Below are 23520 nucleotides of genomic sequence, written 5' to 3' on the forward strand. Positions count from 1 at the left end.
TAAATAATAATGTATTGCGATGAATAGTACGAAATATACATTGAATCATTGTCATGCAAACTGATCATGTGAATGCCATTAACTCGATCTATAGCTTATTTAAAAGGCCTAACAAAAGACAATGTAATCTCTATTTAAACAAGGAAAATGTGCTTATTTAGTCAAGTAAAACAAAATCTATACGTGTTTTATCTGGCCATTGATAAGAGGGTACACACTGTACACACACCAGTAAGTGACATTACATTTTACCGAAATGGACACTGGGAACCATCAGAGTTGCAATAAGATAGCATAAACTATTCGACTAGATGAAGGACAAATATTTGTTACAAGACATTGATTCAAGTGAGTAGTCAGGAAAATGACATAATTGCTATTTAAGCAGCACTCAGTATCCTTGTGGCGGACTGCTCCCACTCCACCAACTGAATAGCACAAAGATGGACATTATACGCTTTTGTGTATGTCTACATTTATAGCACAGAAGGAGATTGTACTGTTAAAAGTCAACAAAAAATTGCTACATGAAATCAACTGTCTGAGGTCACCTACCAGAAACACTACAGCTGACCTTGTTTGTTTATTACATGATACCCCTTGGCAATTGTTTTCATGGGGTCATGTCATGGCCATTTGTTAAAAGAAAGTTATAACTAGGATGACTGTAGCTTTGTTTGGGAAAACCAGTTGTTAGATGTATTAATGAGGCCAAGTTATAATTTACAGAATTTAAGGAGTTTAAAGAGAACCCATCACCAGGTTAAAAGTGGTCATTTTTTATTTTATCCCCACTGCGTCACTAAGTATTCTACTATCTATATCGATCTCTATATCTATCTCTCTCTATATATAATTCCAAATATATGAACCTTTTTAGTTAGTGCGTTTTTTATGGTCTTTACAAAAGGGCGTGACTCTTAGGCTTTTCTGGAGCATTGCTCCCATGGTAATAAATGTGGGGCAGCCCAAGTACACACTGCAGAGAAGCCTAGGATCAAAGCCTCCCTGGTAAAGACCATAAAAATTCTTGGGAGCCTCATGTTGGATGTTAAAATAGAGAAAAAGCTAAAATTCCCAGGGAAGCAGCAGGAATAAAATAAGAGCAACAACTTGCTAATTTTGACCTGGTGACAGGTCCAATTTAAAGCCTACAAGATTTGTATGCTGTTGGTCTAGTAAGGCTTTGTGCATTCAGAGCAACAATTCAAAAAAAGATGCCAAGACGTTATATAAATGAATGCCCAATACATTTATCATTGATCACTTTATTATTATACATTTTTATAGCGCTATTTATTCCATGGCACTTTACATGTGAATACGGGGCAAAGATAGACAAATACAATAAACATGAGCAAAAAAAAGGCAATAACAGGTACAGAAGGAGGGAGGACCCTGCCCGCGAGGGCTCACAGTCTGCAGGGGATGGGTGAGGATACACTAGGAGAGGGTATAGCTGGTTGAGGATCACTTTTTCCATTTACACTCATCAATTGCTGCAATTTTTGGTACTTGGAAACAGGACCCCCTCACACTAAGGCTAATGCTCGATATTCTCCATACAATGAAATACAAAATAAAGCCTTAAAGAATTGAGTCATAATTGACATTTCTTCCTCATTTACCTGCAGTGAGACTCTGCCGCAAAAAGCGACACACAATCGCCATGTGTTACATTCAAATCTTTGCTGAACTATTGTTTTGATTGTGGATTTGCTGTGAACTTGTAGGACATTTCCCTTGCAAGTCTGCGTGTAACACATTTCAACAGTATCACAGAATGGGTTAGCGCATGTAGCCCTTGGACCTCCCTCCTCCTGTTCTTAGACTCCATTGGTTATTTTTTTCAGCCCTTAAAAGGGTTATATATTTATTGTGTTTACTTATATAGCGCCATCATATCACACTTTACAGATATTGTACTCGCTGTCCCAAATGGGGCTCACAATCTAACCCCTATCAGTAGGTCTTTGGAATGTGGGAGGAAACCCACGCAAACACGGGGAGAACATACAAACTCCTTGCAGATGTTGTCCTTGAGGGATTTGAACCCAGGACCCCAGTGCTGTAAAGCAGCAGTGCTAACTTGTAGAAACGAGAATCTTTGCAATTTACTGCTTCTTAAAAATCCTCTCCATTCTGAAAAATACATAGATAGGACCTTCACTTTTTCTTGCTCAAGTTTTCATAAACCTTTCACATAACCAGATTAACCTCTGCCCCAATTTTGCCTTCACTCTACACATACAAATTGTATGAAAATATAGCAAGATGTCTGTCAGTTTGGGACAAACAATGGCGTAATGAGCTGCTCAGACACATTCCCAAGGAAATGTCATGTGTCCCTAAAATAAGTCTCATTATTGTTTCAGTCTTCCATGAATTTAGTTACACTTCCCACCCTTGGCAGGCTACACCCTTTGCTAGGCCATATAGCTGAACAGAAAGCCTCTTGAAGGATGCCACAGTTACACAATTGTATCCTTTGGGGATGCATTCATGCCTGAATGATTTATTCTGCACCTTGAGTTAGCCCATACAAAACAGGTGAACTTGTTCATATATCTTAGAAGTCAGGCAAGACCAGTAAGAAAGGCAAAAATCTGCACAACCTGCCAGAGCCAAGTTACTAGGAATAATGCAATATGCAGCTTTGTGTGGAACTCCGTAATGGGATTCCCCGTCTTTTTATTCTGGACAGTGGAAAATGGGATTAGAACTTCAGATCAAGCGGAAAGTATTCTTTTGACTTCTCTGCACAAGAAAATTCAGATGGGTCCTGTACTGTATTTAGAAGAATAAAATAATTCAATAGTGTTTAGAATTGTACATTATTCAGTTATTTATCTATTCTTCACCACAACGGGTGTGAATCAAAGGAACCGTCATGGCTGACACTGTAGCAACGCTTGATCTTTGGACAATCTTTTCAAAAGCCAAGCTATTTTTACTAGCATTATTCTTCACTTTGGAAGGACATTATTACACTTTGTTTTCTTTCATGCTTTTTGTTTGCATACATTCCATAAAATTTTTTTTTTTAATGCCTCACGTGCAGTATACAGTGGCTTCCAGAATCACTAGGTTTTGGATTATAGGTCCCAATTCATCATTTACATTTTTTTAAGTCACGTTTCATTTCTGGCTTGTGGTATACACTAACCTTGACAGTACAATATTACAAAACAATCTGGATAAGATGTCTGAATGGGCAAAAATTTGGCAAATGAGATTTAATGTTAAGAAATGACTGCTTTTAAAAAAAAAAGGGCTGGATGATTCCCTCAGTACACACAACATTGTGGGTTATAGATAAATTTAGTGACAAAATGTTTAATTGGTGGAGAAAAGTTGAACTTTATGGACCTAGGTCTTTTTTCAACCTATGCAACTACGTATCAGCTGATATATATTGTGCCAAATTCATCAAAATGGCAAAAGTGGTTCATGAATTTCGCATGGTCTTTTTTCCCAAACCTGAACTTTTTTTTTTTTTGCATCTTTTCAAAATGTCACAAAAATTAGGATTTTTGCTTATATTGTAGGTGGGTATAGGAGTAGAGTTGCACCAAATTTTTAAAAAAGTTGTATATACTCGGGTGTCCTCTGAGTATTTGTAAGTGCTCGGAGATTTAGTTTTCCTTGCAGCAGCTGAATGATTTACGGTTACTAGCCTGCTTGATTACATGTGGGGGTTGCCTGGTTGCTAGGGAATCCCCACATGTACTTATGCTGGCTAACAGATGTAAATCATTCAGCTGCGGTGAAGAAAACTAAATCTCCAAGCACGAAAAAATACTCGGAGGACACCCGAGCGTGCTCGAGAAATCTCGAGTAACGAGTATATTCACTCATCACTCGTTAAAATAACAAAAAAATGCATTGCTTGCAGACCTCAAATAATGCAAAGAAAACAAGTTCATAATCATTTAGAAACAACAATACTAATGTTTTAACTCAGGAAGAGTTCAGAAATCAATATTTTGTGGAATAACCATGATTTTTAATCACAGCTTTAATGCTTCTTGGCATGCTTTCCACCAGTCTTTCACACAGCTTTTGGGTGACCTTATGCTCCTGGTACAAAAATGTAAGCAGTTCTTCTTTGTTTGATGGCTTGTGACTATCCATCATCCTCTTGATTACATTCCAGAGGTTTTCAATGGGGTTCAGATCTGGAGATTGGGCTGGCCATGAAAAGGATTTGATGTGGTGGTCCTTCATCCACATCTTGATTGACCTAGCTGTGTGATATGGCGCGTTGTCCTGCTGGAAAAACCTGTCCTCAGAGTTGGGGAACATTGACTGAGCAAAAGAAATCAACCGATTTTCCAGGATAACCATGTAAGCTGCTTGATTCATACGTCCTTCGTAAACATCAACCTGCCCAATTCCAGCCTTGCTGAAGCATCCCCAGATCATCATCGATTCTCCACCAAATTTCAAAGTGGGTGCAAGACACTGTGGCTCGTACGCCTCTCCAGGTCTCCGTCTAACTATAAGGCTATGTGCACATGTTCAGGATTTCTTGCAGAAATTTCCTGAGCAGTACCGGACATATTCTGCAAGAAATCCGCATGCGTTTTTCTTGCAGTTTTGTCGCGTTTTTGACACGTTTTTTGTGCGTTTTTTCCCCGGAACTTCCCAATGCATTTAATAGTGGGAAAAATTTGAAAAATGCACAAAATTAATGAACATGATGCGTTTTTTATGCGCTTTGTGCACAAAAATAGCGGAATGCATTCTAAATGATGGGATGCATAATGTATGCGTTTTTAATGCGTTTTTATAGCGAAAAGACGCAACAAAAACGAAAAAAATCTGCAACGTGTGCACACAGCCTTAGACGACCAGTTGTTGGGCAAAGCAGAAAATAAGACTAATTAGAGAAGATTATCTTACTCCAGTCCTCTATGGTCCAATCCTTATGGTCTTTGGAAAACTTCAGCCTGGCTCTCCTTTGCTTCTCATTGATGAAAGGCTTTTTTTCTAGCTTTACATGACTTGACTCCTGCCTCTAGGAGCCTGTTATGAACTGTTCTTGGCGTGCACTTCACCCCAGCTGCGGTTTGCCATTCCTTTTGGTCACTTGATGTCATCATGTGGTTACTGAGTGACATTCGAATAAGATGACGGTCATCCTGGTCAGTGGAGAGTCGTTTTCGCCCCCTGCCGGTCTGTAGCTTTGTTGTCCCCAATGTCTGCTGCTTCACCTTGTTGGAATGGACTGCAGTCTTAGAAATTTTAAGGATGGAGGCAACATGATGCTCACTGTGTCCCTCTGCTAGTAAAGCCAGAAGTCAGCTCTTTTTTTTCCTCACTCAAGACTTTCCTTTTCAACTCCTTTGGTTAAAAGTTATTTTTTCATTCCTATTACTTTTGGGATATTACTAGTACTTGTTTTGCCGTTCAGCTTGTCCTATTGCATGAGGACTGTGAACACCACAGCAGGGTTTATTATACTTTCCTTCATTAAATAGGATTTGGTTCAGGTGATCACCTAATCAGAAGCACATTAAGTAGAATGAGGTGCACTCTGGTTGGAATTCAACTGACAATGGATTGGAATGGCTGTCAGACATGCAGAGAAGCTGATTTTAATAAAACTGTGCAGTGGTCTCTTACTTTTTGCCAGAGCTGTATAAAACAGACTTAAAAACAGGTGCAATGGCAATCACAGTCATAGTGTCAATCTTTATACCACCATAAGGGAAGAGTAAGATGGCCTTATAACTCGGACGATGATTGCAACACAATGCTCAGACTGGCCGGTGCCTCTCCCGACCCGAGCATGATAGCTGCAGAGAAATAGACGCTTGGGTCAGGAGAGCCGCTGGCCAGTCTGAGCACTGTGTTGCGATCACCGTCCAAGTTATACTTCCATATGACTCTTCCCTAGTACTCATTTTATATCTGCCCAAAAAGTAATACTTCTATGGAAGAAGACTTTCATAATATATAATCCAAGAGAATATTTTGACAACCGTGCATGCAAAAAAAGCGAGATACAGTTGGGTCCATATAAGACAGACCTTGTATAGAGAAATAACTTGGTTGTATTCAGGAACATAATCACTTCCATTTTTTACACCATCACCTACATACAGGTTTGTACTGGCCTTCCACAGGGCCTTCCAATGTGTCATCACAGAATGACGACACATCACTAACGCATGCTGATTATGACATGCGTTAGCGGTGTGCTACATAATGGTAGTCAATGGGTGCGCTAACGCATCCGTGACATTAAGTCAGTGCCGCTGTGTAACGGATGCCGTCAGCGCATTGCCATTGACGCAATGTGAACCCTGCCTAAGTCTCCTGTACACTGCTGGTCACTGAGAAAGGAAAACTCTGGCACCATCTGCATCCCGAGACTAAAGCCCAGCATCAGGACACGTGAATTGTAAGCAGAACATCGTAAAGCTATCTAATCTAATAACAAACTCTCTCTATGGCCACAATGGTGTCACGTTATGCATAGGAATTCTTGAGTAGGAATGAGCGAATATGTTCAGAAAACGATCACCGAATCTGAATGAGCCATATTCGTGCCGATTTTATGTTTGATGATCGTTTCCATATATTCATTCATCTGTACTTCCATTGACTCCAATGGCGTTCGGCGAATATTGCAGATACAGCAATTGCATTTTGAACCGAATATTGAAATATTCACTCATCTCTATTACTGAACTGCTAGACAGTGTGCGAGTCCCTAAGAAAAAAACTTTGAGAGTTTTGCTCATGAATATTTGAGCGCCTTCAATAAAGTTCAAGCCACTAATGGATATTGGAGCGTCAGCCACAAATGCCTCCATGGGTAGGGTCCGGTCCCATGTCGGACTATAAACTATGTAACTCAAATGCTGTATTAATATATGGGGCACCGTAAAAATTACTTTTAAGTTACAAAGGGTGTCTGGCAAAGAAGGATCGTGAGTTAAAAGCTCAAAAAAAGAAGAATCCCAACCAAACAATTTCTCATATTTTTTTTGCATTCTTGACCGATAAATCCAAAAAAACAGTTAAAAATAAAAGCTATTAATTGTTATAATTAAATTCCATTAGACTTTAGGATTAGAAAAAAAAAGGAAAGCGTTAATGTCATTTAGATAAAGGCTTTCTGTTTCCTATCAAAGGTTTACACATGGCCAAACAGCCTTGTACATAGAAGAGGGAGAGGGTTTGACTGTATCTCACCACAGAGGAATGTCCTTGTACAGTGAAGGAATCAATCCCACAATCCCAGGCCACATCATAAAGCTCCTCTACAGCGGCCTGCTGTGATCTAGCAGCCTACAGCAAGCGCTATGGACAAATCAAACCTTGCCTTCATCTGTGCCAGAATTACCTCATTTGGCTCTCTGGTAAATCGAGAGTCCTCAGCGAGCTCAACCTGTTCACCATTGGGACAGAATATATGACAGAATATAACATGAGTCAGCTTTTACTTAGGAGAATGGCAACACAATAGGTTTGAAAAAAAAAACGATTTGCAAACCAGCTTTCCACATCTCCTAATACCAGCACCACCTCCCCTTAATGTGAGGAACTTCAGACTTCAGCAAGGATAAGAGCCTTAAATGAAACATGACATCATTGAATTCAGCACAGAACAATAGCCATCACTGTGGGTAGCCTTAAATAATACACTTCACTGAACACCACCCTTCCAGATTCTTTCCTGCAGAAGGCTGTGCTCCAAAATCTTAGGCAATTTAAGTTCCCCAGCTTCATTTTACAGTAAGTGATAAGAAGCTTTCAGACATTAGGAATGTCTACTACACCTGGGCCATGAGCAATGGTCATTATTAACAATGCCACTCTGTATCTGCAATGTGCCGGCATCTAATGAGCAGCTATTACATTACAGTATATTTCATACTTTACTGTTAACCCATTATTTTACTTCCCATTTACATGAACCGACCTAAATGACCACCGATCAAAATTTTTTTAAATCGATCGACAATCGTTTAATAGCCTGATTACAGAGGCAGAACGTAGTTTATATGCCGACGATAGTTTATATGCTCATATATGCTCTTTTAAAGAAAAGTCCAGCAATACCTTTACATTACTGAGAGATTAGTTTTGAATTGTTATGCAAATAAGGCTCAGTGCTATTGTAAAGCTGAAGCCTCTGTCACTCCAGCTCTATTCTTCCCCCAGCACCACATCCTCCTGATTGACTACTGATGACTTTTTGCCTGAAGTCACACAGCATAGAGCCTGTCAATCAAGCAGGAGGTGGCAGCACTGGGCAGGGTATAGAGGAGGAGTGACAGAGGCTTCAGATGACCTCTTCAATGACCTCTTAACCGCCAAGAGCAAGCGACACTACTCTGTCCTCCTCCTCCTCGACCTGTCGGCTGCCTTTGACACAGTGGACCATTCCCTATTATTACAGACCCTCTCATCCCTTGGCATCGCAGACTTGGCCCTATCCTGGATCTCATCATACAGACCGGACATTCAGCGTCTCCCACTCACACACCACCTCCTCACCTCGCCCTCTATCTGTCGGAGTCCCACAAGGTTCAGTCCTTGGGCCCCTGCTCTTCTCCATTTACACCTTTGGCCTGGGACAGCTCATTGAATCTCATGACTTTCAGTATCACCTCTATGCTGACGACGCACAGATCTATATCTCTGGGCCAGATATCACCTCCCTTCTAACCTGAATCCCTCAATGTCTGTCCACTATTTCATCCTTCTTCTCCGCTAGATTTCTGAAACTTAACATGGACAAAACAGAATTCATAATCTTTCCCCCATCTCATGTGACCACCCCAACGAACCTATCCATTACAGTAAATGGCTGCCCACTCTCCCCAGTCCCACAAGCTCGCTGCCTCGGGGTAATCCTTGACGCTGATCTCTCCTTCAAACCACATATCCAAGCCCTTTCCACTTCCTGCCAACTTCAACTCAAAAATATTTCACAAATCCGTTCATTCCTCAACCATGAATCTGCAAAAACCCTAGTCCATGCCCTCATCATCTCTCGCCTTGACTACTGCAACCTCCTGCTCTGTGGCCTCCCCTCTAACACTCTCGCACCCCTCCAATCTATTCTAAACTCTGCTGCCCGACTAATCCACCTGTCCCCCCGCTATTCCCCGGCCTCTCCCCTCTGTCAATCCCTTCACTGGCTCCCCGTTGCCCAGAGACTCCACTACAAAACCCTAACCATGACGTACAAAGCCATCCACAACCTGTCTCCTCCATACATCTGTGACCTCGTCTCCCGGTACTTACCTACACGCAACCTCCGATCCTCACAAGAACTCCTACTCTACTCCCCTCTTATCTCCTCTTCCCACAATCGTATACAAGATTTCTCTCGCGTATCACCCCTACTCTGGAACCCTCTACCACAACACATCAGACTCTCGCCCACCATCGAAACCTTCAAAAAGAACCTGAAGACCCACCTCTTCAGACAAGCCTACAACCTGCAGTAACCACCGATCGACCAAACCGCTGCACGGCCAGCTCTACCCTCACCTACTGTATCCTCCCCATCCCTTGTAGATTGTGAGCCTTCACGGGCAGGGTCCTCTCTCCTCCTGTACCAGTTATGACTTGTATTGTTTAAGATTATTGTACTTGTTTTTATTATGTATACCCCTCCTCACATGTAAAGCGCCATGGAATAAATGGCGCTATAACAATAAATAATAATAATAATCCCCCTTTTCCTCATAGTTTGCAAGCTTGCGAGCAGGGCCCTCATTGCTCTTGGTATCTATTTTGAACTGTGATTTCTGTTATGCTGTAATGTCTATTGTCTGTACAAGTCCCCTCTATAATTTGTAAAGCGCTGCGGAATGTGTTGGCGCTATATAAAAAAATCTACCATCACTATTTCCATATCAATTTAAACACGGATTTCTCAATAATGGAGAAACAGACCGGCTATGTAAAAGGTATTGCTCGACTTGTCTATGAAAAAGAGATACATGAGCACATAAATAGTTTATGGTGTGAAATCTTGCTGACAGATTCCCTTTAATAAGTTCTCAGCACTCAACCTGTTTTTTAATGTTGGATTTTTGTATTATTATTATTGTAGTTTGGAATACAGGGTAGTTATCCATTTTTAAGCCTAGGTATAGCATAATCACTGTGAAGTGCACCATTCTATGATTGACCACCACGACCATATCTATCCACAAATCTTTATTGCCATAGCAACCACAGCACAGCTTTAATTTCATAAGTCACCGGACAACCGCATGTCCGAATAGTCTCCCATGCGGCTCGGTTCCCAGCAGATATTAAACTATGCTTTTCTCTGAAATGCCGCAGTATTTCAGAGATAAACCTAAATGGCTGGCATCATGCAGCCCATGGATGAGGTAACACGTTTCAGCCTTTATCACCTGTCAGGTTCCCTTTAATAGGAGATCCGCTCAGCTTCCCCTCAGTGTATAGAGAGCGGCGGCTGTAACTGCATACACGGCACTGACTGACAGCTGGCCCTAATGCTGAACTGCTGTCAGTCAGTGAGAGGGGCGTGGTTACAGCCACCGCTCTCTATACACTGAGCGATAACTGAACCCGCACCAGTGCCACCTCCGTAACTGACAGCTGGCCCTAATGCTGAACTGCTGTCAGTCAGTGAGAGGGGCATGGTTACAGCCACCACTCTCTATACACTGAGCGATAACTGAACCTGCACTAGTGCCACCTCCGTGACTGAACACTGCCAGAAGGAATACATTTCATTTACTCCTGCAGAGGGATTTAAATGCTGATGCCAGGCAAGTTCAGAATGCTAATAACCAGCAGATTAACCCCATATATGCACGTTATAAGCGCTTTTTCACGTGATGGATTCTCTTTAAACCATATGTTAGATGCCAAAAATACAATAAAAAGATAAAAACGTCATATGTAATTCAAAATGGTATGAAAAAAAAAAAAAAAAAAAAAAAGTACAGCAAGCACGCACCCAGGTCCATAAATGGAAGGTTCTGAATTTATTTTAGAATTTTTTTTTAAAAAAAGTATAAAACTTTGGTTTCACCGTTATTGTATTGACTTGGAGACTCGACCTATAGCCAGGTCATTTGTACCACACAATGAACGACTTAAAGATAAAACCCAAAGAGAATGTCAAAACTGAGGCATTTTTTTTCTTCACCATTTCAATTTGTGTCTGTTTTTAGGATATTGTATGGTAAAAAGAATGGCGTCATTGAAAACTACATCTCATCCCACATCTCATATGGCAATGGAAAAATAATGAAAAAAAATTCTCGAACTTAGAAATAGGGGAGGGAAAAAGGAAAAGAACCAAAACACAAAAAAAAACAGCTATTTAAAGGGTTAATTAGCAGATCATATCTATATTTGTATAACGGTTAGGGCAGACAGCCTTTTTTTTCCCTGTCAGACTGCGATCTGACAAAACATTGGATTGAACTTGGACCAATGCCATTTTATGGGGTCATGCACATTTCAGATCTCTCCAGAAGGAGACTGTCCGAGGAAAAAAAAATTGCAGCATGCTTGATTTGCATTAAATAGTTTGATCGCACTTAGCCATGCAAGTCAAAGACTCGGTGGTAAACATCGGACTGCACTTGGATGGCATCTGAGTGCAGTCCAATTTTCATGGGCTGACACAGTGGAGAAGACAGAACCCCCCATCATCTCCTTATCCTAGAAAATTGGATCCCACTATGATCAGAGTGCGATCAGTGTGATCCTAGCCTAAGAAAGAAAAATTAACTGCATGTCAGCCAGAATAAATTTAAAGGGACTCTGTCACCTGAATTTGGCGGGACTGGTTTTGGGTCATATGGGCGGAGTTTTCGGATGTTTGATTCACCCTTTCCTTACCCGCTGGCTGCATGCTGGCTGCAATATTGGATTGAAGTTCATTCTCTGTCCTCCATAGTACACACCTGCACAAAGCAATCTTGCCTTGTGCAGGTGTGTACTATGGAGGACAGAGAATGAACTTCAATCCAATATTGCAGCCAGCATGCAGCCAGCGGGTAAGGAAAGGGTGAATCAAACACCCGAAAACTCCGCCCATATGACCCAAAACCAGTCCCGCCAAATTCAGGTGACAGGTTCCCTTTAAGTTCTTCTTGACATCATTGGGGGCCATAAGTACACTGCAGCCTGGTTTACGACTGCTTTCGTTCCCATCTTCAATGCTTTTGGGAACAGGTTAAAAAGTATGAACCCAAATTCTTCTAATTTAGTCGTTAATATTGTGTGCTGTATTGTCTAGTGCTGCATTAATATAAGTTCAGAAAGATACCATTACTCATGAGAATAAAATGAATCATTCAGGAGTCACAAAAAAAAAAATCCTGGTTCTTGTTGCCTAACCAAGGTCACCTTGACGTCATGTGCCGCCCGTACTCGGTTCTGCAGCTTTGTCTGCAATGCAGCACTTGCTTGTTGCAGGAGATTTCGTATAAACATGCAACCGCAAAGTAGGAAGAGCCGATCCATTAAAACCAACCCACATCATCCGTCAGTCATCCATTCCTTCCATGGTGAAAAAGCAAATGGGTCGTGATAGTAGCACTTAGTGATGACCATATGCTAATTCTGTAACCCCGAGCCTCCAAATATAAGCTCTCAAATAAAAACAAACAATTGCCTTTTGCTATAGGAACGGCTCATAAAACAGTCTGCAACAATCTGGCCGTGAAGGGTTTATAGGGACAAGTATTCATCTAACAGCGGTGAACAAATGGCGCTAGTTCACCTCCCATTGAGCTCTGAAGTCTGTCTAGTCCCCGTTGTTTTTGGAGAAAACGGTCTCTTCCAGCTATGAAGTTTATACCCATCCCTGCATTGGCTGCGAGATAAAACTCCCACGTACCAACATGTAGGTTAGCTTAATGGACTGCGAATTGCGCCCTTATGAGCCAGTGGTTAGCAAATTATTTGGAAAGTTCAACTCCGACAAAGATTGATTTCTCTGAAAGGTATATGTGGCAATCAAAAACCCGCTACAGCATCATCTGCTGATGGCCTGACATCATGATATGGCCGACGAGGAAAGCTGCAGAATAAACCTTACAAATATACAGGTAGTCTTCTTGATCCCGATACTTTGATGCATAATACTACAGCTGCGGCATAGGGGATGTTAATTGGTAGATAGATTTTGGGCATAATGGATGCGGAGAATTTTTAGAGGCTTGTGCATCAATAAGCCACCAATATGGTAGGTTCCAGGATTTCCAAATCTTTCAAACCCAATCATCTGATCTAGGCCAGGTGGAGATGAGCGTAATCTCCTTCTGAGTGCAAAGCCTGGGATTGTCTCAAACCTATGATATTCCATAGGGCCGCGCACATGTCCAATTTTGACCTCGGATACAGTGAATCCAAGGAAAAAAAAATTTGCAGCATACCCAAGCTTGATCGGATATTTGGATCACACTCGGCCATGGAATTCAATAAATGAATGAAAAACATCAGACTGCATTTGGATGACAACGGAGCGCAGTCTGATTTCCAGGGACTGATAGAATGGAGAAGATGGAAACTTTTTTTTCTCCATCTTCTACCCATCAGAGAGAGCAGGTCAAACTCTGATCACATTGTTTAGAGTGTGATTTGCATTATCAGCCTGATTCGGATGAGAGAATCTACGCTCGTCTGCATCTGGCCTTATATTATCTATTCAAACTCTGTATAAGTGGGCATGCACATAGATTAATGTTGGCTTAAGCCGCACATCGCCCAATGTGGCATTAAACAACCAATCAGCTGATGTTTGCTGCCGACAGGTGGTTGTTTAACAGCCTGTTTAGCCTGGCCAACCGGGTGCATAGGCCGCCATTGTTCCCAGCAGCACAGATCCTGGTTACAAAGGACAATGTGCTGCTGAGAACATGATTTTTTTTAAGCAAGTCAAAAGGGCATTTCACCCAACAAATGAGCTTTTTGATGGATCATTGGATGATCCGAAACCTGATGTTACAAATAGAGATGTTCGGAGTGCTTCACTCAACCCCGGTCCAGCTCAGCGATCTCTGGCCGTGGACAGGAACGGTGAAAATTTCCTGAGCTTCCAGGTTCCTCCAGACAGTGTTCGATTTACTAGCCTGGCATGATGTCTTCTGTGTGGCTAATCATATGTTAGACCCTGGGGGTAAGGAAATTCTTGCAGCTCCTGTCAATGGCCAGAGTGTAATGACCTGGACTGTGGACCAAGGTTGCATAAAGCGATCTGCTCATCTCCATCTGCAAGTTTATCTGGAAACAAGAATTCCCAATAACGTTGCAGTTTTTGGCTTATTTTACACTTGCCGTGATTTTGCGGCCTCAATAGATTTCTATGGGGCCGCAATAATTCCACGACGTGCCATGCGCCGAATGGCCGTATTTACGGCCATGAAAAAAGTTCGAGCCTGCTCGATCTTTTTCACGGCTTACCGACATGGCCCCCATTGTAAATCAATGGGGCCGCAAAAACAGCGGAAGGTTGTTTTTGCGGTGCGCCGTGACTTCCGGTTTTGCGGACCTCCGTTTTTCTTTCCCAATACTTTTGGTATAGTATTGGGAACCTGGAAAAAGCAATCCACAAGTTTTTGGCGGCCCGTTATTGCAGCAGACCATAAAAATTGCGGAGATAAGGCTCGCAATAACAGGCCGCAAAAAACACGGCAAGTGTAAAAGGAGCCTTAAGTGCAGCCAAAGTCACTGTAATATCAATACAATTTGGTTATTATTGATCTATTCCAAACAACTAGGAGCGAAGCCTATAATATAACATAGACTTGCAAGTTGGAAGCCATACCGACATGGAGATGGGTGAAAATGTGACATCTGATGTGTGAAATTTGTATAAAGCGTGAACAGATAAACAAGACCATTTGTGAGGGGTCAAAGTTCAATATGTAGCTACAGAACAAAGTACTTACGCTGGAGGACCTTAAGAAGGGCATGATTTTCACTGACAACTAATGTGGCAAGGTTGATAGAAAGGGTCAAGAAGGAGTCAATAAACAAAATATATGGTCTAATAACAAAAAAAAAAAAGACAAAATTCTCAAGCGGGGCACATACGAGTTAACATAATCATCATTTTTTTTTATATATAGCGCTAACATATTCCGTAGCGCTTTATAGACATTATCATCACTGTCCCTGATGGGGCTCACAATCTAAATTCCCTATCAGTATGTCTTAGGAATGTGGGAGGAAACCAGAGAACCCGGAGGAAACCCACGCAAACATGGAGAGAACATACAAACTCTTTGCATATGTTGTCCTGCAAGGCTGCAGTGCTAACCACTGAGCCACCGTGCTGCCCCTATTGACATTATAAAAGCCACAAATGACAGCTCGTGGTAATTTTGAGATCCATGAAATGCATAACCACCCAGTGCGTATATTGTAGTGCCAACTAGGAACCTCTGTGGCGGAGATGTTTCACCAATACCTAGTGACTACCGATTCTGGACTCCTCAGTCTATAGACAGCGATATTACTGAGAAATGTTCGGAGGGGCGTGGAGCTTCTGCGCATATAGAGCCAAGGAATAAAACACAATTGTTGATAGGGTGTTGATCCAGGGAACTAGTCTGATTGCCGTATGTGGAGTCGGGAAGGAATTTTTTTCCCCAATGTGGAGCTTAAGGCCCCTTCACATTAAGCGACGCTGCAGCGATACCGACAACGATCCGGATCGCTGCAGCGTCGCTGTTTGGTCGCTGGAGAGCTGTCACACAGACAGCTCTCCAGCGACCAACGATGCCGGTAACCAGGGTAAACATCGGGTTACTAAGCGCAGGGCCGCGCTTAGTAACCCGATGTTTACCCTGGTTACCATCGTTAAAGTAAAAAAACAACCACTACATACTTACCTACCACTGTCTGTCCTCCAGCGCTGTGCTCTGCACTCCTCCTGTACTGTCTGTGTGAGCACAGCGGCCGGAAAGCAGAGCGGTGACGTCACCGCTCTGCTTTCCGGCTGACCGACGCTCACAGCCAGTACAGGAGGAGTGCAGAGCACAGCGCCGGGGACAGACAGCGGTAGGTAAGTATGTACTGTTTGTTTTTTTTACTTTTACGCTGGTAACCAGGGTAAACATCGGGTTACTAAGCGCGGCCCTGCGCTTAGTTACCCGATGTTTACCCTGGTTACCAGTGAAGACATCGCTGGATCGGTGTCACACACGCCAATCCAGCGATGTCCACGGGAGATCCAGCGACGAAATAAAGTTCTGGACTTTGTTCAGCGACCAACGATGGCACAGCAGGGGCCTGATCGTTGGTCGCTGTCACACAACGATTTTATTAACGATATCGTTGCTACGTCACAAAAAGCAATGATATCGTTAACAATATCGTTATGTGTGAAGGTACCTTTACTCTTTGCCACATGGTTTTTTTTGCCTTCCTCTGGATCAACATGTTAGGGCATGTTAGGTTAGGCTATGGGTTGAACTAGATGGACTTATAGTCTTCCTTCAACCTTAATAACTATGTTACTAGATTTAGACATCCATACACTTACGGTAATTGTCAGTAGGGCACCATTTCCTTCTACAGGTCTATAACTGTCAATTTAGCACCGGACGGGTATCTTAAAACAAGGACCAACTTATCAAGTAGTTGGAAGATCAAGAACATTTTAGAGTCAAGTACCTGATAATGCTCTTAAAGAGACTGACCTTATAGATTTGTCAAGAGCCCACATAAAGCAAAAACACCTGGGGACAGTGACAATCCTGACGGCACATTACTCAACAATGAATATTACTTAAAGGCAATGCCAGATCTCACAAAACTGACCCTAATGTTCAGGCAATTCCTAGAGTGTGAGGATTTGTCCGAAGATCTAATTTCTGGTTTCTAACTAATGATTACTTTCCATTAACATTTCCTCTCATGAGTGCTTGGTTCAGCAGTTTCTATCATACAATATAAAAAATATTGAATTGATCATTGAATTTTAGACATTGGAAACTGTGCCAAATTCCTTTATTTCTGCACTTTAAGAGACATGCAACAAGACTGAAAGCCATTGTCAGAGTATCCCAAGTAGTTGAAACATGGCATGTCGGATAAGTATTTTCATTAATAAAGTTTAACACCTATAAATATTCAGATAACCTCTTCAGAGACTTGAACTCTAGCGCCACCTATTGGAGACAGCAGTACCAAAAGTCAATATCGACCATTTAACGCTCTACACACGGAGAAGCGTTTTTCCCTTAGCTCCCCAGTCAGAGGACACTCACATTGCCAAGTCAGATCTCATGCTTTGCACATAGGATGGGCAAAACCCCCAAACATGTGTCTGCAAATGGAGTTTTTGGTTTGGCTTCTTATCCTAAAGGTACCTTCACACATAACGATATTGTTAACGATATCGTTGCTTTTTGTGACGTAGCAACGATATCGTTAATAAAATCGTTCTGTGTGACAGCGACCAACGATCAGGCCCCTGCTGGGTGATCGTTGGTCGCTGAAGAAAGTCCAGAACTTTATTTCGTCGCTGGATCTCCCGTGGACATCGCTGGATCGGCGTGTGTGACACCGATCCAGCGATGTCTTCACTGGTAACCAGGGTAAACATTGGGTAACTAAGCACAGGGCCGCGCTTAGTAACCTGATGTTTACCCTGGTTACCATCCTAAAAGTAAAAAAAAAAAAAACAGTACATACTTACCTACAGCCGTCTGTCCTCCAGCGCTGTGCTCTGCACTCCTCCTGCTCTGGCTGTGAGCGTCGGTCAGCCGGAAAGCAGAGCGGTGACGTCACCGCTCTGCTTTCCGGCCGCTGTGTTCACACAGACAGTACAGGAGGAGTGCAGAGCACAGCGCCGGGGACAGACAGCGGTAGGTAAGTATGTACTGTTTGTTTTTTTTACTTTTAGGAAGGTAACCAGGGTAAACATCGGGTTACTAAGCGCGGCCCTGCGCTTAGTTACCCGATGTTTACCCTGGTTACCGGCATCGTTGGTCGCTGGAGAGCGGTCTGTGTGACAGCTCTCCAGCGACCAAACAGCGACGCTGCAGCGATCCAGATCGTTGTCGGTATCGCTGCAGCGTCGCTTAATGTGAAGGGGCCTTAAGTCATGTGGCAAGGCTCAAAGAGTTAATATTGACTTTTAGGATTGCTACATCCAATAGGTGACATCAGAGTTTAAGTCCCATCCTCTCTGAAGAGGCTATTTGCATATTTATATTCCCAGAGGAACATTGCATGGCGCAAACGCTGCGTTGTTTATTCCGCAGCATGTCAATTCTTTGTGCAGAATTCCGCAGCGGTTTACACCTGCTCCTCAATAGGAATCCGCAGGTGTAAAACAGCAGGTGGAATCCGCGGAAAAAACGCAGTAAATCCACGGTAATTCCGCAGTGCGGATTTACCAGAATCAGTGCGGACAAATCCGCACACAACCCACAACGTGTGCACATAGCCTCAAAAAGAATCTCTCATTAGTTTTTTGCCACCTATTCTGAGTGCAACATAACGTAGAGAGAGACCCTGATTCCAGTGATGTGTCACTTATGGTACCTTCACACATAACGATATCGTTAACGATATCGTTGCTTTTTGTGACGTAGCAATGATATCGTTAAGGAAATCGTTATGTGTGACAGTGACCAACGATCAGGCCCCTGCTGGGAGATCGTTGGTCGCTGAACAAAGTCCAGAACTTTATTTCGTCGCTGGATCGGCGTGTGTGACACCGATCCAGCGATGTCTTCACTGGTAACCAGGGTAAACATCGGGTTACTAAGCGCAGGGCCGCGCTTAGTAACCCGATGTTTACCCTGGTTACCAGCGTAAAAGTAAAAAAAAACAAACACTACATACTTACCTACCGCTGTCTGTCCCCGGTGCTGTGCTCTGCACTCCTCCTGTACTGGCTGTAAGCGTCGGTCAGCCGGAAAGCAGAGCGGTGACGTCACCGCTCTGCTTTCTGGCCGCTGTGCTCACAGCCAGTGCAGGAGGAGTGCAGAGAAGCAGAGCGCCGGGGACAAACAGCGGTAGGTAAGTATGTAGTGTTTGTTTTTTTTTACTTTTACGCTGGTAACCAGGGTAAACATCGGGTTACTAAGCGCGGCCCTGCGCTTAGTAACCCGATGTTTACCCTGGTTACCGGCATCGTTGGTCGCTGGAGAGCGGTCTGTGTGACAGCTCTCCAGCGACCAAACAGCGACGCTGCAGCGATCCGGATCGTTGTCGGTATCGCTGCAGCGTCGCTTAATGTGAAGGGGCCCTTACTGGGCTGCTTATCGCAGTTTTGATAATCTCCTGCTAATTAAACAATGATTTTATCACTAGAGGACCAGTAAACCTGCAGCTGTGCAGTCCTCCATATCCTTGAGCTCTGAACAACCCCGCCCCCATCACTGACTGGCAGCTTTCTGCCTATGCACAGTGTACACAGAAAGCCACCAGTCAGCACCGTGGGTGGAGTTATACGGAGCTCAGTATTCAGAGAACTAAGAGTAAGGTTAAAGTACCTCTGAAGTCACGCGCTACACTTCTGGGGACACCAGTGAAGCAAGCAACGGCCACGGATAGGAGGCAATGGAGGCCAGCTGTCACACTGTACGAGCGACACTGGCTCCTCCATAATATGCATGCACAGTGCTGAGCTTGGGGCTCAGGCAGCGCTTTCTCTGGCAATGTGAGATCTGTCAGCCTATTTGCCTGACTTGCCTTTGAAATAACGACATGCGCATATAAATAGTTTCCGTGGTGAAATCCTGCGGATCCCTTTCAAGTAGACCTGGAACCCAGGAATTAAACACAAAAAAAAATACATGACTATGGATAAGTTAAAAAAATGTATTAAGAAATCAATTAAAGGGGTTTCAGCACTGCTTCAACACCGCACTAGTGCCGCTGTGTCATTTTTTTCTTTTCAGGCTGCAGTGGTGACGCTATGGCTACGGTACACATTACTACTGCTAGCGTCACACTGTGATGCCAAGGCCCCATCAGTGACTGCGGACCCACTGCTCAGCTACATGCAAATATTACATTACCCTAATTCAAAAATGTTCTTATGTTTCTATGTCATGATACACTCGGGAGTTTTTTTTTAACCCCTTTCTGCCAGCTGACGGAATAGTATTTCAGCTAGCAGTATCCCCCGCATTGAGGTGGGCTCCGGCGGTGAGACCACCTCAAAGCCGCGACATGTCAGCTGCTTTCAACAGCTGACATGTGCCTACAATGGGCGCGAGTGGAATAGCGATCCACCGATGTCAAACTGACAGCGGCATTTATCAAGCGCTGCCAGCCGCGCTGCCGGAAGTACACGCACCGCTGACCCAGGTACGTGATCAGGGGTCATCGGTTCGTTGCCATCACAACCAGAGGCCTCTTTGGGACCTTTATGGTTGTTGATGACTGATTGCTGTGAGCGCCACCCTGTAGTCGGTGCACATAGCAATGCTGTAAGGCTACGTTCACATTAGCGTTGCGCGCCGGTTTGTCGGCGACGCAACACGCGACGCACCAAAAACGTGCGCAAAAACGCTGCGTTTTGCGACGCGTGCGTCGTTTTTTGACGAAAATCGGACGCACGAAAAATGCAACTTGTTGCATTTTCGTGCGTCCGACGCTAGCGTCAAACGACGCACATGTCGAAAAACGCTAACAAAAAAACACACGCGTCCGCTATGTTAAACATAGGGGCGCGTCGCCGCTGCGTCGCCGACGCAACAGCGATGCACATTAGCGTAACGCTAATGTGAACGTAGCCTAATTCAGCTACATAGAGGTGATCTGTGCATCACCTCTATATAGCAGAGGCGATCGAGTTGTGCCAGCTTCTAGCCTACCATGGAGGCTATTGAAGCATGCCAAAAAAAAAAAAAAAAGTGTTTAAAAAAATTGAAAAGTTCAAATCACCCCCCTTTCGCCCCAATCAAAAAAAAAAAAAATCAAACCTACACCTATTTGGTATCGCAGCATTTAGAATCGCCCGATCTATCAATAAAAAAAAAGGATTAACCTGATTGCTAAATGGCGTAGCGAGAAAAAAAAAAAATGAAAAAGCCAAAATCACATCAATCAAAAGAACATATCTCCACAAAAGTGGTATCATTAAAAACGTCAGCTCGGCACGCACAAAATAAGCCATTACCGACCTGAGATCACAAAAAAAGGAGACATTAGCGGTATCGAGAAATTGCGCATGTTTCTTTTTTTTTTTTTTAAGGGAACCTGTCACCCCCAAAATCGAAGTTGAGCTAAGCCCATCAGCATCAGGGGCTTATCTACAGCATTCTGGAATGCTGTAAATAAGCCCCCAATGTTACCTGAAAGATGAGAAAAAGAGGTTATATTATACTCACCCAGGGGCGGTCCCGCTGCGGTCCGGTCCGATGGGCGTCGCAGTCCGGTCCGGGGCCTCCTATCTTTTTACGATGACGTCCTCTTCTTGTCTTCACGCTGTGGCTCCGGCGCAGGCGTACTTTGTCTGCCCTGTTGAGGGCACAGGTAGGGCGGCCGCACAGGCGCAGTCAGATAAACTGCATATGAGGACAGACGGGCAGCGCTCACTGCGCCTGCCCAAGGCATGACAAAAGAGCGCAGGCGCCGGGTGATTTCAAAACAGCGCTGAGGAGGCGGCACCCGGCGCCGAGAAGACTTGAGTGACGGCTCTGAGGCGTCTGCAGCGGGGGGGGGGGGGGAAGACCTGCCTCCAGGACTGAAGACAGGTATTTCCGACAAATTACAAGACGGACTATTTCTGCATTTACAGCACCAATAACTAAAAGAGCCACCTTGTCAGAATGCAGCATTACTGCTGCACAAGGTGGCTCTTTTAGTTTCAAACGCCTGTGGGGGGGAGGGGTGATACTTCCCTTTAAGTATAAAAGGCTAGTTTTGATAAATCGGGCACAGTCAGACGGTTATATAAATTGGAGAGAAATCAGTGCACAGACTGGTCGGCAACTCTGCGGCCCGAGCGTGACAGCTTCACGTATTTCTATGCAAGTACACAACTGTCATGCTCGGGTCCGTGCACTGGGTTCCAATCTCGCTCTGATTTATATGGCTGTCTAACTGCGCCCTCATAGTGGCCTCATCCGAATCTATGCCCCTGTTAGATACTAAGACATATACGGTACTTGGATTCTTAGAGGCATAGCCCATAACCATGGGAGTAGATGTAAGAAAAATGCCACCCTGGTCAACAACTAAAATGACAAGAACAGACAGCATCAGTCTATTGTGTGACGGTACACAATTTCTTCTGGGAAGGCAGGGGTAAATGGAGAATGTTGCGCAGCATTTTATAGCAATGTTAAATTGTGAATAATTAAGATAAGTGGAAAATAAGGCACATGACATTACAGATGTAATGCTGCATGATTGCCATGGTACTCTATGAACAGGACAGTGTTCATATAAACAGACAAGAATCAAAACAGCAGCCCCTGCAAAGCACAACCGGGCATGGATGGAAAAAACAACCCACCCTTTAACACTCAATTCTAAAGTGTCTAAACAAAAGCTATCAAAGTAAAGTCATGGCTATAAATAGGGGAGAAATACCCAGCAGAGGAACAGAGGTGAAAAGCAAGCAGTAAAGTGATTAACAGGAGGCAAAACCTGGCACCACCATAGCAGACCACTATAAAACGTGATAGAAACCGGGTGGGAGCCAGGAGGGTGTAGGACAGAAACAACAAAAAAAAAATGAACTCTTTAAGAGTATGTGCATTTTTTTCTGCAGTAACATTTCATGTGTTCCATGTGGATTTTGCTGCTGACTTTGTAGTCAATGAGCATTTTGATGTTTGAGCGCTCCACCTTGCAGACACCGCATGAAAATAGTTGAAACTCATCTGCTTAGCTATACAGCAAAAGCACAATGTGAACATGGTTTAAAAAACAAAACAAACAAAAAGAAAACAGCTTCAGCTCTACTATAACAGGTTCTTCATTCATTTTAGAAAACCACACATAATAGAATGATAGGGACAGCATGGTGTCTCAGTGGTTAACGCTGTTGATTTGCAGTGCTGGGGTCCTCTGTTCAAATCCCACCAAGGACAACATCTGCAAGGAGTTTGTATGTTCTCCCCGTGTTTGTGTGGGTTTCCTCCCACGCTCCAAAGACATACTGATAGGGAATTGATATTGTGAGCTCCAATGGGGAGAGTGATGATAATGTTTGTAATGTGCTGTGGAGTATGGTGCTAAATAAGTGAGCAAAAGTAATGATATAGAACATTATTGCAAACCCATCTGTATTATAGGTAGTAGTGGCCGTAGACCAGTACTATGCTCTATATACTTTACTATTATAGCTGACAGTAGGCTCCATAGAGTCTTTCTACATAACTGAAAAAATAAGGACCAGGGAGCAAATTGTACAACCGGGCGATAGAAATGCAAATGAACAGAAATGTTCCTGCAAACGTCTCTAATTAAAACACTGCAGGAGGCTACGATGGCTCAGAAGCCACAGGATCCTTGAATGCTTGCGCAAATAATTACTCCTCATTTGCTACAAAAGATTATTGCAGCTAATCTTTAAAA

General features: G+C 43.4%; 1 protein-coding gene across 4 annotated transcripts in view; it reads right to left on the reverse strand.

Annotated features, from left to right (window-relative positions):
• The window catches only part of PLEKHG1 (pleckstrin homology and RhoGEF domain containing G1), a 362060-nt gene that overhangs the window by 167149 nt on the left and 171391 nt on the right, over positions 1-23520 (reverse strand). The window lies entirely within an intron of this gene.

This window comes from Ranitomeya imitator, chromosome 5 (assembly GCF_032444005.1).
Source record: "Ranitomeya imitator isolate aRanImi1 chromosome 5, aRanImi1.pri, whole genome shotgun sequence".
Classification (NCBI taxonomy): domain Eukaryota; kingdom Metazoa; phylum Chordata; class Amphibia; order Anura; family Dendrobatidae; genus Ranitomeya; species Ranitomeya imitator.